General features: G+C 42.3%; 1 long non-coding RNA gene across 2 annotated transcripts; it reads right to left on the bottom strand.

Annotated features, from left to right (window-relative positions):
* Positions 1 to 5,612: 5,612 nt before the first annotated feature.
* On the bottom strand, positions 5,613 to 11,680 carry LOC141276587 (uncharacterized). Of its 2 annotated transcripts, XR_012326477.1 has the most exons (4): positions 11,465 to 11,680; positions 7,569 to 7,687; positions 7,251 to 7,313; positions 5,613 to 5,818 (listed from the first exon to the last, which is right to left on the bottom strand). It is a non-coding gene; the product is annotated as an uncharacterized lncRNA (long non-coding RNA). The 2 variants fall into 2 exon arrangements; XR_012326478.1 differs by lacking the exon at positions 7,251 to 7,313.
* Positions 11,681 to 11,900: the final 220 nt, after the last annotated feature.

Here is an 11,900-nt window from a genome sequence, read left to right as displayed (position 1 = left end):
TTGAGTGCAGCCACGTGACTAGTTTTGGCCAGTGAACTGGGAGTAGAAGCAATGTGTGTCAGTTTCAGGCTGAACATTTGATTCCTGGTGAAGTCTCACCCAGGCCCTCTTTCCTTCTGCCACAGTAACCTGCAAATAGTCAGATGTTAGCTCTTCCATCTGCCTGGGCTCTTGCCTGGTTATAATGAACAGAGCACCATCTGCAATGGATGTCTAGGAAGGGAGCAATTAAGCTTTGTTTTTGGGCCTCTGGGATTTGGGGGTTGTTCGTTATTTTAGCATAAACTAACCTAACTTGACTGATACAAAGATCCTTGTGAGACTGTAGCATAAAAATGTGCTGTTTTCACAGAAGGAGGCAAAGTACAACACAGAGTAGATGAGTGAGCATTCTATCACTTTCACATCAGAGCACAGCAACAGCACCAACTCTACAGCAGCAGAAAAACAGAAGCAGGGTCCACCATACCTAGCAGAATAGAAAGAAAATCACATCCTTTGGGATCAAGGAACAGGTTAAACAACAATCTTTGAGGTTTATTTGTTTCACCAGCTAACATTGCCCTGACTAACATAGGAGTTTATAGCACATGCAACTCAGCTAATAATCTAAGAATTCTGCTTAGATTTTTTTTTTTCCCCGAAGTCCACCTCTGGCAGAGCTGCTAATGTCCTCACCCCCATTCTTTCCCAAATAATGCGTAATTTTACTAGTTTTGCTCCCTCTTCCTAGGATTATGACTCTCTAATCTGAATCTTACTTTTCTGGCCACTCTGTTAGGCAGAGCTAGTCTATCACAGTCCCTGATCCTGAAATGCATTCACATCCTCAAGAAGGAAGTCAGAATATCTCCATTTGACAGGAGCCATTCTGCAAAGATAGTTGAGAAGCTATCTCTAATTCTTTGAACCTACCTTTTGTGTTTTAAACTCTATTCTAAATCGATCATCAACTATTTATTCCTAACATGGTCTGCTGATCCCAAGGGGATTCCTGGTGAACATTTCATGTTCTCCATGTTTTACATATGCATTTGGGGTGATGGACACAGCACTGACCAGGGGACTAGGAGACCTGGGTTCTAGTCCTGTCTTAGCCTGCTAGCAGCTGTATGACTCTGGGTAGATTATTTCACTTCTCTGGATGTCAGTTTACAAAGCTTAGACCAAGAGGGCGTCTCTGGAAGAACCAACAGAACTGGTTCCATTCCTGCCATTCTAGTTCTTCATTGGTTCTATGTTTGGTGGTGTGGATGAGACTAGATTTTTCTGTTATCCTGCTTTCCAGAAAAGCAAATGACATAACTGGACTGAAACTCAAGGTGCTGACTCATGGAATGATATTATTTTGATGCATATCAGCTTCTTTGTTTTAAGGGAAATTCCTATTCTATTCTATTCTATTCTATTCCCAGTTGGCTTTTCCAGGTGTCTTGGAAAAGTAAAACTCTAAACCTTGTCTTTATTCCCCCCACATCTGTCTCTCTGACTCACTCTCTCTCTCTCTCTCTCTCTCTCTCTCTCTCTCTCTCTCTCACACACACACACACACACAGACACACACACACTAAGCCCATCAGCCCTTAGTATCAAAAAGGCAGTTTGGCTGCCTGGAAGCTTTTATTGTTTTAGAGATGCTTTTGGTGAGTGACTGATACTGATACTGAATGGGGCTTTCTGAGATAATAGGATGAATGAAACTGAAAAAAAAAAATCATGAGGGATGAAAAACTTCTCAGGAAGCTTTTAAGGAAAAAGTTGCCATCTCATCTGGGCTGTGTGCTCTTGCCTGTGGGGGACACTGCAGGGGCAGGATCTTAAAGACAGTGGAGAGACAGAGCCTCCTGAGCACACCTAGCATCAATGAGACACCCACAGCAGCTCAAACCTCATTTCACAGCTTGATAAAAATTAAACATAAAAGACTCTTTCTGCTCCATAGAAATGGAAATATGTGCTGTTTTGAGTTGAGAAGTGCTACCTCTAGTAAATGAATCATTAGCTTCCAGCCCCACCTTCCTTCTGAATGATGGTCCATGGATTCAGAGGCATTTGCTCATCATTGAAGGTAATTGCTCATTACATCTCAGAGAGAGTTTGCAAAACTATCTGCCCGGGGTCTCAAAGCCTTGTCAGCATGACCTCAGGAAGACCCTTCTCCGCTGGAATTCTGACTCTTTGCATGGAGTCATTGGCTCCTGTAGTCTGCTTTTTGATCTTGGAGCAGCAACTCTGAAAATCACATTGGGCTTCGTCAGGCTTTGCCAAAGTGAGGCTAGAGGGAGACTGCCGAGGGGAGGAGGAAGTCGAGAATTGCTCCTTCCTGTCTGTCTGCTTCCGGTGGACTTCCTGTTCTTGTTAGTGCCACCCCAGCAGTGGTGGTTTCTTCCTATAGTAGTAACTGCACCCCTTTGCAGTTTCTCCAGCTCTTGCAGACAAGCTCCATCATGCCCCCTCAGAGCCACCAGCATCAGGCGTCCATTCTCGCCTCCTCAGAGGTTTGGGGCTCCATAACCTCTCCTCTAAGTTCTCTAAGTTTAAATAATTCCAGCCTTTTCCTTTGTTCCTCCAGTCCTAGAGGTGGTCGCTGCTCCCTCTGTGGGAACTTCCAGTTACCTAGTTAACAACTCTATACCTAGATGGTAATTTCTTTTTATGAAATTCTGTGTTGAAATAATTTTTGTGATTTCTGATTCCTGAGTGGACTCTGACTGATACAGCACTATTAAAAGATTCGTTTTTAAGTTTCTGATTGTTTTCCTAGGAATTTATGCACGCACATGCATACACACAGGTATTATATGTTTAATTGTAAGTACAAGACTTTATTTTTACAAAAATGGCACAATAGTCTTTGCCTACTGTTCAGCAACTTGCATTTTCCAGCTAATTTTAAATATGAAGAAATAAGATATAATAATAAGAAATAAATAATATATTCTGAAGAACTTTCCAAGTCAGTACATATGGGGTTTCCCTATTATTTTTCAAGTCTGCATAGTGTTTCATAATCTATTTAATGATGAACATTTATAGACCTTTTGGTTGTTTCTAATTTTTTGCAGTTATAGAAAAATGTTTTGGTGAATATACTTATACACAAACACACACAGGTAATTTTTTAGGTGCATGTTTTAGTATATATCTTTAAGACAGGTTCTTAGTATTAGAATAGCTTAAATAACATTCACATTAACTTTTTTTTTTTTAAGATACATGCATCCAATACCCTCAAAAAAAACTTTATCATTACTGCCAACAAGGTATGATTGTACCTAAAATGAAAAACCCAGTCTTTCCCTTTGGTGTAGGGAAAACCCTCAGTTCAGTCCATCTCCTGTGTGTTTCTTTTACTACTTACACAGGACACTTCACTTCTGACACTTCTGGTCATCAAATATGTGGAGGTTTTTCCTTATACCAAGCAGTTCTCTGTGACACCAACTACTGGGTATCCTACAATTTAATTCAATTCTGACACTGTCTACTTGGAGATAGCATTAGATCCTATAGGTTAGGGGCTCAGTTCCACCAGAGCCCCCGCCACTCACTTCAGACACTGCATGCAACGCCAGGTTATCACCTGATCTTTGCACCAGCCTGCTATAGATCAGAGGTTCCAACGACCCCCTCCTTGTTCTCAATTAATTTGCTTGAGCAGTTCACAGAACTCAGGAAAACACTTACTTATATTTAGCATTTTATTAAAGAGTATGATAAAGGATACAGATGAACAGCCAGATGGAGAGACACATAAGGTGTGGTCTGGGAGGGTCCTGAGCACAGGAGCTTCTGTCCCCGTGGACTTGGGATGCATCACCTTCCCGGTGTGGATGTGTTTGCCAACTTCGATGCTTTCCGAACCCCAAACTATTGGGATTTTAACCAGGATTCATCTTGTAGGCATGATAAATTGTTAACTCCATTCCAGCCCCTCTCTCCTCTCTGGAGAATGGGGGTGGGGTGGGGCTGGAAACTCCAAGCTTCTAATTGTGGTTTGGTCTTTCTGGTGACCAGCCCCCATCCAAGAGCCACCCAGAAGCCCACCCAAGGTCACTCATTAAAATAAAAGATCCTCCTAGTGTTTTATCACTTAGGAATTTACAAGGGTTTTCGGGACTCTGTGCCAGGAACTGAGGGCAGAGACCTATATATATATATATATATAATCTCACAGGGCCCATCTGCTTCCTCTCTTTTATGAATTCCTAAAAGTTTCTGGTCTGCTGTTGGCACACTTTCCTATATTCCATTGGTAGTATTGATTTTCTGTTTCTTCCTGGGGAGGGGGAGTGACCAAAACCTATGCTCAGCTGCCATCTTGATCCAATTTTCCCAAATACCAGCTTTCTCCAGTGGCCTTGATAGTCTTCTTTCAATAAATCTTAATATCTTCTATTGCCAATTGTCTTGCTTCCAGGGCAATCTTGAAAATGTTTTGGATGTTTTTGCGCAAGTAAAGTGATTCAAACAATTTTTCTAGACAAGTGAGTGTCTGTCTCCTTGAAGAATAAACCCTTACAAAGGAATATTAATGAGGAGACTTATGGTCGAGAATTAATAGTAACCGTAATAAAAAATAGACAACATTTTTTGAGCACTTACGTTGCTCAAAAAACACCACCACATCATGTTAAGTGCCTTTACACTTCACATATAATTTAATGCTTACAGCAATTTTATTTTATAGATGTGGAAACTGAGGCTTACAGAAGTTAGATAGCTTACTAAAACCATGCATCCAGCAAGTGTCAGAGCCAGAATGTGAATCCAAGCAGTCAGACTTCTTTTTACCATTTAATCATGAGTTTATTCATCAATATATTAATTGAACACTTAGTGTAGGAGTCAGCCTCTGAGATGGCCCCCAGTGACCCCTGTCTCCTAGTATTCACCAGCAGGTCATCCTCTCCCACAGTGAATAGGACTGACCTACGTAACCAAGAGGATATTGTAGAAATAACATGTGTGACTTCCAGTGTCATAAAAGACATTGTGGCCTCTGCCTTACTCTCTCTTGGATCAGCCATGAAAGTGAGCCATTTGGGAAGTCTGCAGTCAAACCTTCAGATAACTGTAGGCTTACATCTTGGCTGCAGTCTCATGAGAGGACCATAAACCAGAACCACTCAGTGGAGCTGCTCCCAAATTCCTGCCACAGGGCAACTGTGTGAGATAATTCATGTTTCTTATTATTTTATGCCACTTGGCTTTGAGGTAGTTTGTTACACAGCAATAGATAACTGTTACATTTAGTATGTGTCAGGTTCAGTCCTGGGTGTTGGGGGTATAGAAGTCAATAATGCAGACAAGATTCCCTTGTATGTTATTTGTTGCTTTTCCTTTGCTACTTTTAATATTCTCTATCTTTAATTTTTGTCATTTTCATTACAATGTGTCTTGTTATGTGTCTTCTTTGAGTTAATCCTGTATGGAACTCTCTGTACTTTCTGGACTTGGTGACTGTTTCCTTCCCCAGGTTAGGGAAGCTTTCAGCTATTATGTCTTCCTCAGCCCCTTTCTCTCAGCCCCTTTCTCTCTCTCTTCTCCTTCTGGGACCCCTATAATGCAAATATTAGTGTGCTTGATATTGTCCCAGAGGTCTCTTAAACTGTCCTAGTTTATTTTCATTCTTTTTTCTTTTTTCTGTGCAATGGCAGTGATTGTGCTTCCTTGTTTATGTCTTTAGTTGTTGAAGATCTTTTCTGGCCGGTTCTGGTCTTTTTCATTGACGGCTGTTCTGCAGATGGTTGTGATTTTGGTGGACTTGCGAGAGGAGGTGAGCTCAGGGTCTTTTGACTCCACCATCATGGCTGATCTAAACAAAATATTTTAAGAAAGAAAAAAAGTCACTGATAGTTCTACTACACTTACTATGATGGCAACAATTTTTAGTTTTAAATTAAATTCTGTTCCAATTAGTCTCTATGCACATATCTTATATACTTATAATTGGAGTATACACATAAGTGTAAATTCTTCATGTCTTAATTAATGCTTTTCTAGAAAATTTCTGTAATGTGACATGTTCTTCATAATTATTTTTATGGCTATACAATGTCAATGAAAAGTTAATCGGTCAATCTAAGAAAGAAATGGAAAATTTTATTCAAGCCAAACTGAGGATTATAACCTGAGAACGGCATCTCAGAAAGCTCTGAGAACTGTTCTGCCCATTAGAAGTCAAAGCACAGTTATATCAGTTTTTTGAGACAGAGGGCTGTACATTAAATGATATACGAAGTGGTGTGTCATTGTGACCCCTTACAAGGTCAAGAAGGAATGTTATCTTTTAAGGAGTTGTCTTGTTGATGTTAGGAGAACGTTGCTCTTTATGGCTGAGCAGGTATATTCTGTTGATGGGGAGGTTTGGTCGACATGTAATGCAGATGCACAATGCACAGTAGAGGGGAGAGAGGAGGCCAAAGGGCAGAGAAAGTTTTTTATGTTTAAATTTTTCTTATCTTGCCAAAGAATATGAATTTTATTTCACAATAATATACCATGAAGCTAATGTCTCATGCCTTACTTAGCTATTCCCACATTACTAGGTAGATTCTTTGCAGTTTCTCAGTACTGGACATAATTCTGAGATCTTGATTTTACTGCACGTAGCTTTTTGTTTCTTTCAAATTATTTTTTTATAACAAATCCCTTGAGTGGAATTACTGGGTTAAAAGGTGTATTTATTTGTGTTGCTCTTAATGCACATTGTCCTGTTTTCCAGTGTAATTGTCAATGTAAAATGCTATCCGCTTGAGTGTTCTTGTTTCACACAATTGCACTAATTTTTTTTTCCTTTCTTTATTTCCCTTCCTTCCTTCCTCCCTCCCTCTCTCTCTCTTTTTTTCTCTCTCTCTCTTTCTTCCTTTCTTTCTTCCTCCTTCCTTCCTCCCTCCCTCCCTCCCTTTCTTTCTTTCTTTCCTTCCTTCTTTCTTTCTTTCTTTCCTTCCTTCCTTCCTTCTTCCTTTTCTTTCTTCTTTCTTTCTTTCTTTCTTTCTTTCTTTCTTTCTTTCTTTCTTTCTTTCTTTCTTTCTTTCCTTCCTTCCTTCCTTCCTTCCTTCCTTCCTTCCTTCCTCCCTTCCTTCTCCTGCCTCCCTTCCTTCCTTCCTTCCTTCTCCTGCCTCCCTTCCTTCTTCCCTCCCTCCCTCCCTTCCTTTCCCCCTCCCCCACTCCTCCTCTTCTCTTCCTCCCCTGCCCCTATCCTCCTTCCTTCCTTCCAATTTCGTAGGAGTAAAACAACACTTAACTTTTGCTTTGATGACCATTTCCCCTGTTTCACCACTGCTTCAGAAATGTTTTTGACTTTCAGTCTAGTCCAAACAGGAGGACGTTATGAGGAAACGACAAACAGGTGGCAATTAGGAAGATTATTGGGGTTAATACAAACTGTATGGGGTCCCAGAGGTGTCAACCAGGTACCTGCCCGGTGGCTGGTGAATAGGAGCCCTTACTGGAGGCTGACCCATCCTGGATTCCCCTCCAGAGCCAGGTCTCAAGAGCTGCCCCCACCCTCCCCACAAGAAAAGGAAATAGAAAGGAGAGACAGGGCTTCTTTCGTTCAATACCTGATTTTCATTGGTTTGAAGCAATTCTTTGTTATAGTTTAAATTGGTTCTTTTGTTCAGCCTGAAACCTGCCATGCTCACTGCTGTGCAGGACATGTGGGATTCTTGCTCCAGGACTCCTGTGAATGACGGATTGGGTGACAGGTGATTAACCAGCTGCAGGGCTTGCCCACCTCCTCCCTCTGGGAGGCCTTGGGAGGGCAGCGCTCTGCCCAGTGTGAATCTACGTGGGGTGGGGGGGGTGTGCTGAGAGGATGGGGGCGAGTGCAGGGCTCCAAGCTCAGCCTTGCTGTTAGGAAGACCCTCTTGCTCCTGTTAGATGCAAAATAAAACATTACCTAACCTCCACCCTCCCTCCCTTCCTTCCTCCCTCCCTTCCTCCACTCCTCCCTTTCTCCCTCCGTCCCTCCATTCCTTCCCCTGTGAAATACACATAACAAAATTTACCATCTTAACCATTTTTGTAAGTACCACACCTTAACCCATTTCACCACTGGAGCCACACTCCATCTTAACCATGTTTAAGTTCTTCGATAGTATTAGGTACCTTCACATTGCTGTGTAACCGTCAGTGCCATCCGTCTCCAGAACTCTTCCCATCTTCCCATACTGAAACTCAGTTTACATTAAACAATAACTCCTCCCCCCTCTTCCTTCAGCCGCTGGCAACCACCATTCTATTTTCTGTCTCCATGATTTGACTGCTCTCCGTTAAGTCACGTAAGTGGAATCATATAGTAGTTGTCTTTCTGTGACTGGCTTATTTCCCTGAGCATGTCTTCAGGGTTCATCCATGTTGCAGTATATGTCAGAATTTCCTTCCTTTCTCAGGCTGAATAATATTGCATTATACATACATATCACATTCTGTTCATCCATTCAACTGTCAGTGGACACATGGGTGACTTCTACCTTTCGGCTATTGAGAATAATGCTGCTGTGAAAAGTGGGTGTACAAATATCACTTCGAGTCTTTGCTTTCCATTCTCTTGAGTGTGTACCCAGAAGTGGAACTGCTGGATCATACGGTAATTCTATTTTTAAATTTGGATGAACTCCCGTACTGTTTTCCATAACAGCTGCACCATTTTACATTTCCACCAGCAATGCAAAATTAACTGCCACCTCCATTCTGAGTTACTGAGATTATGTAAACAGGGCAGGATAGAAAGATGCTAACTTTTCCAGGTACCATCTGCAGATTAGAGACGGGAGCAATGAACCCATAGCCAGCTCTGCCAGGCCAGGTCAGCTCGGTCAGATTTGCTCTGAGTCTCTGCAAAACGCTGGAGCTGCAGCACATCCAATACAATGTTGTGCCTCTAATTCTGACACCCACAGCTGCTTTGGGGTGGCCAGAGGGGCCTATTCTTTAATCACATGATCATGGCTTTTTTATATTTTAATTTAGCATGGCAGCAAGGTTTTTAAGCTTACTTTAGACTGTGAAGAATAAGACCTTTTTTTATGTGTATTAAAATTGCTTCACCCTTCATTGGGTTCCCAATTCTAGTGGCTGCCAAAAGTGTGTTCCCAATGGCCGCATAATTAATGAGATTATTAAAATAGTGGTCTCTCACTGCTTCATCTTCCTAGGTAGAATGTTCCCAAAGCATGTTCCTTAGAACACTAGTTCTTCAGGATATTGGTGGACAGTCCGTGAAAAAAGGATTTGGATTTCAGACAGATTTCTGTTTAAATATACAAATGCTCATGTGACTTTCACAAGGGGCTCTATCATGCATCAGCTCTCATGCTTACTACTTACCTTGGGGTCATTTTTTGGAGGACCATTTCAAGGTATTAGTATTGCACAGGACATATTTTGAGACAAACTTTTCTAGGCAGATGAAGCCTCATATTTTTACGTTTTCCATATATAGCAATTTCTGTATTCCATAGGGAAGCAAAATGACTGTTTTAGATTCAGGCAGAACTGGGTCCAAATCATGCTTCTTCTACATGTTAACTATATGAACGTGGGAGAGTTCTTTAATCTCTGCAAGCTTCAGTTTCCCCTTTTGTGAAATGGTGGAAATTTTAACATATTCACAGGATTGAGTGAAATAATGAACATGATTCATCTTCTTCTTCCAATTATTTTACCTGCTGAGTTGCTAGCTCTGCTAGTTGCAACCTATATAGACTATTGGGAGGTAATGCTTTTTTGTTATTGAAGCTGCCATGTTCCTTTCTTGGGTGGTAACAAGTTCTTCTAAGCCTGTTAACTAAGTAGTTTGGATCATTGTTTTATCCAATGCTGTGGACACATCCTCTGTGCCTGAGGAATCATATTCACTGAGGTCAGCCGTCGGGTCTGACACACAACCAGGACAAGAGAAGGCCGTCCAATACGTCCATCCACATGCTGCACATAGTCACAGAAGTTCATTGCTTTGCCTCCTCATCAGTCACTGCTCGTTCGTGTCTGGCATTGACTGATGAAGTATGACTCTTGCACCTGCTCTGAGGAGATCTGATGTTTCTTGCTGTGTAGATCTGGTATCTAATCCTACCCCTGCAGCCTTCCATCCCCAAATGGCTTCACTGACTATGTTCCTGATTTCTCTCTCTTTCTGTACTCACTTGGAATCTTTCTTCAGGTCCACTGGCCCTCCGTTAGTGCTGGCAGCTCATGGAGATCTTGCCTCCCTATGTAGATAACCTAGGACATATCCTGTTACTTGCTCCCTTTTCTTTCTACATTTATGCCTTTGTAAATCTCCCCTGCCTTCACTCAGCAAATATTTACTGTGTGCTTTATATGATAGATAGCCTCCAACAATTTCTGCTCTCTCTGTACGTCCGTGTTGCTCCTTCCAACCCAGAGACCTCTTTCCTTTCATCTTGACTGACTTGTGACTCGCTCTGACCAATAAAAGGCAATGGAAGGGATGCTGTGTAGATTCTGGGCCTACATCTTAAGAGGCTTGGTAGCTTCTGCTTTTGCTCTGTCTCTTGGAAGTTTCAACCAAGGAACTTGGGATGGACTAATGAATGATGAGAGACCACAGAGGGAGGCCGCATGGAAGAGAATCAAGATGCCGCAGCCAACAGGACTGAGGCTCCAGACATGTGAATAGACCAACCTGGACGTTCTGGCACGAGCCAAGTTCTCAGATGAATGCAGCCTCATCAGTGACAACGTAGAGGGAAGAAACCTGCTTGGCTCAGCCCAGCCAACCACGGAATTGGGAGAAGTAATAAGTCATTGTTGTGTTAAGCCAGCTTGACTAAGCTGCACAGCTTGTGGGATCTTAGTTCCCTGACCAGGGATTGAATCTGGGTCCTCAGCAGTGAGAGCGTGGTATCCTAACCACTGGACCACCAGGGAACTCCCAAACTTTCTGTAAAGGATAGGATAGTAAATATTTTAGGTTTTGCAGGAAGGCTGTATAGTCTGTGTTGCAACTACTCAGCTCTGCCGCTGCAGAGTGAAAGCAGCTGTAGACAATATATAAATGAATGATTGTGGCTGTGTTCCCATTAAACTTTATTTACAGAAAGAGCTGGCAGGCTGGATTTGCCTGTGGATGATAATTTGCCAACCCCTGTGTTAAGCCACTAAGTTTTGGGATAAATAACTAGAGAGGTAGCTGAAACCGCCTGCTCATATGCTCCTGGCACTGTGGCGAGCGTTGAGATATAATTGTCTATATTGAAAAACTCATTCCTGCCTTCAGGGAGCTTGCACCTTGTCCTAGCTCTGTGAAAAAAGAGATTAGAGCCAATAACTCCTGTCTAAATAACCTCCAAGGCTCAAATGTCACCAGTAAGAATTCAGTGAAATGGATAGCTATTGAAGGAACGTGCTGGAGTTGGAGCTGGTGGCATAAGACAGCCATTTAATTATGCTCATGGGCTCTGTGGGTCAGGAATCAGACAGGATCGCTTACCTCTGACCCTTGGTGTCTGGGTCTCAGCTGGAAAGATTCAGTAGCTGGGGGTGATTTGTCATCTGGAGGCTAGAGCCATAGAGTCATCTTCACCCAAAGGTCTGGGGGTTGATGCTGGCTGTTCGCTGGGTTCTCAGCAGGGGTTGTCCCCTGCAGCATCTCCACACATGGCCTGAGCTTCCTCAATCAGAGTGGCCCTAGGTGGTTCAGGGCTCAAAAGTGAGCATCCCAGCGAGGAAGGTGGACACCTTGGAAGTCATGCAGTGACCTCAATGTGTTCTATTAGTTATGTCACTAAGGCCAGCCTAGATACAAAGGAAGGGAGGGAGATACTGCCTCTCAATGGAAAGAGTGTCAAAGAATTTACAGACACGTTTTAAAACCACTGCAGTGTCTGATATTGGTATATGAAGAGGATTAAGTAATTCAGTTTTGA

The sequence above is a fragment of the Tursiops truncatus genome, chromosome 15, assembly GCF_011762595.2.
Source record: "Tursiops truncatus isolate mTurTru1 chromosome 15, mTurTru1.mat.Y, whole genome shotgun sequence".
In the NCBI taxonomy this organism is placed as follows: Eukaryota; Metazoa; Chordata; class Mammalia; order Artiodactyla; family Delphinidae; genus Tursiops; species Tursiops truncatus.
The sequence above is the reverse complement of the archived record's forward strand: the minus strand, read 5'-3'. Positions and strand labels throughout refer to the sequence as shown.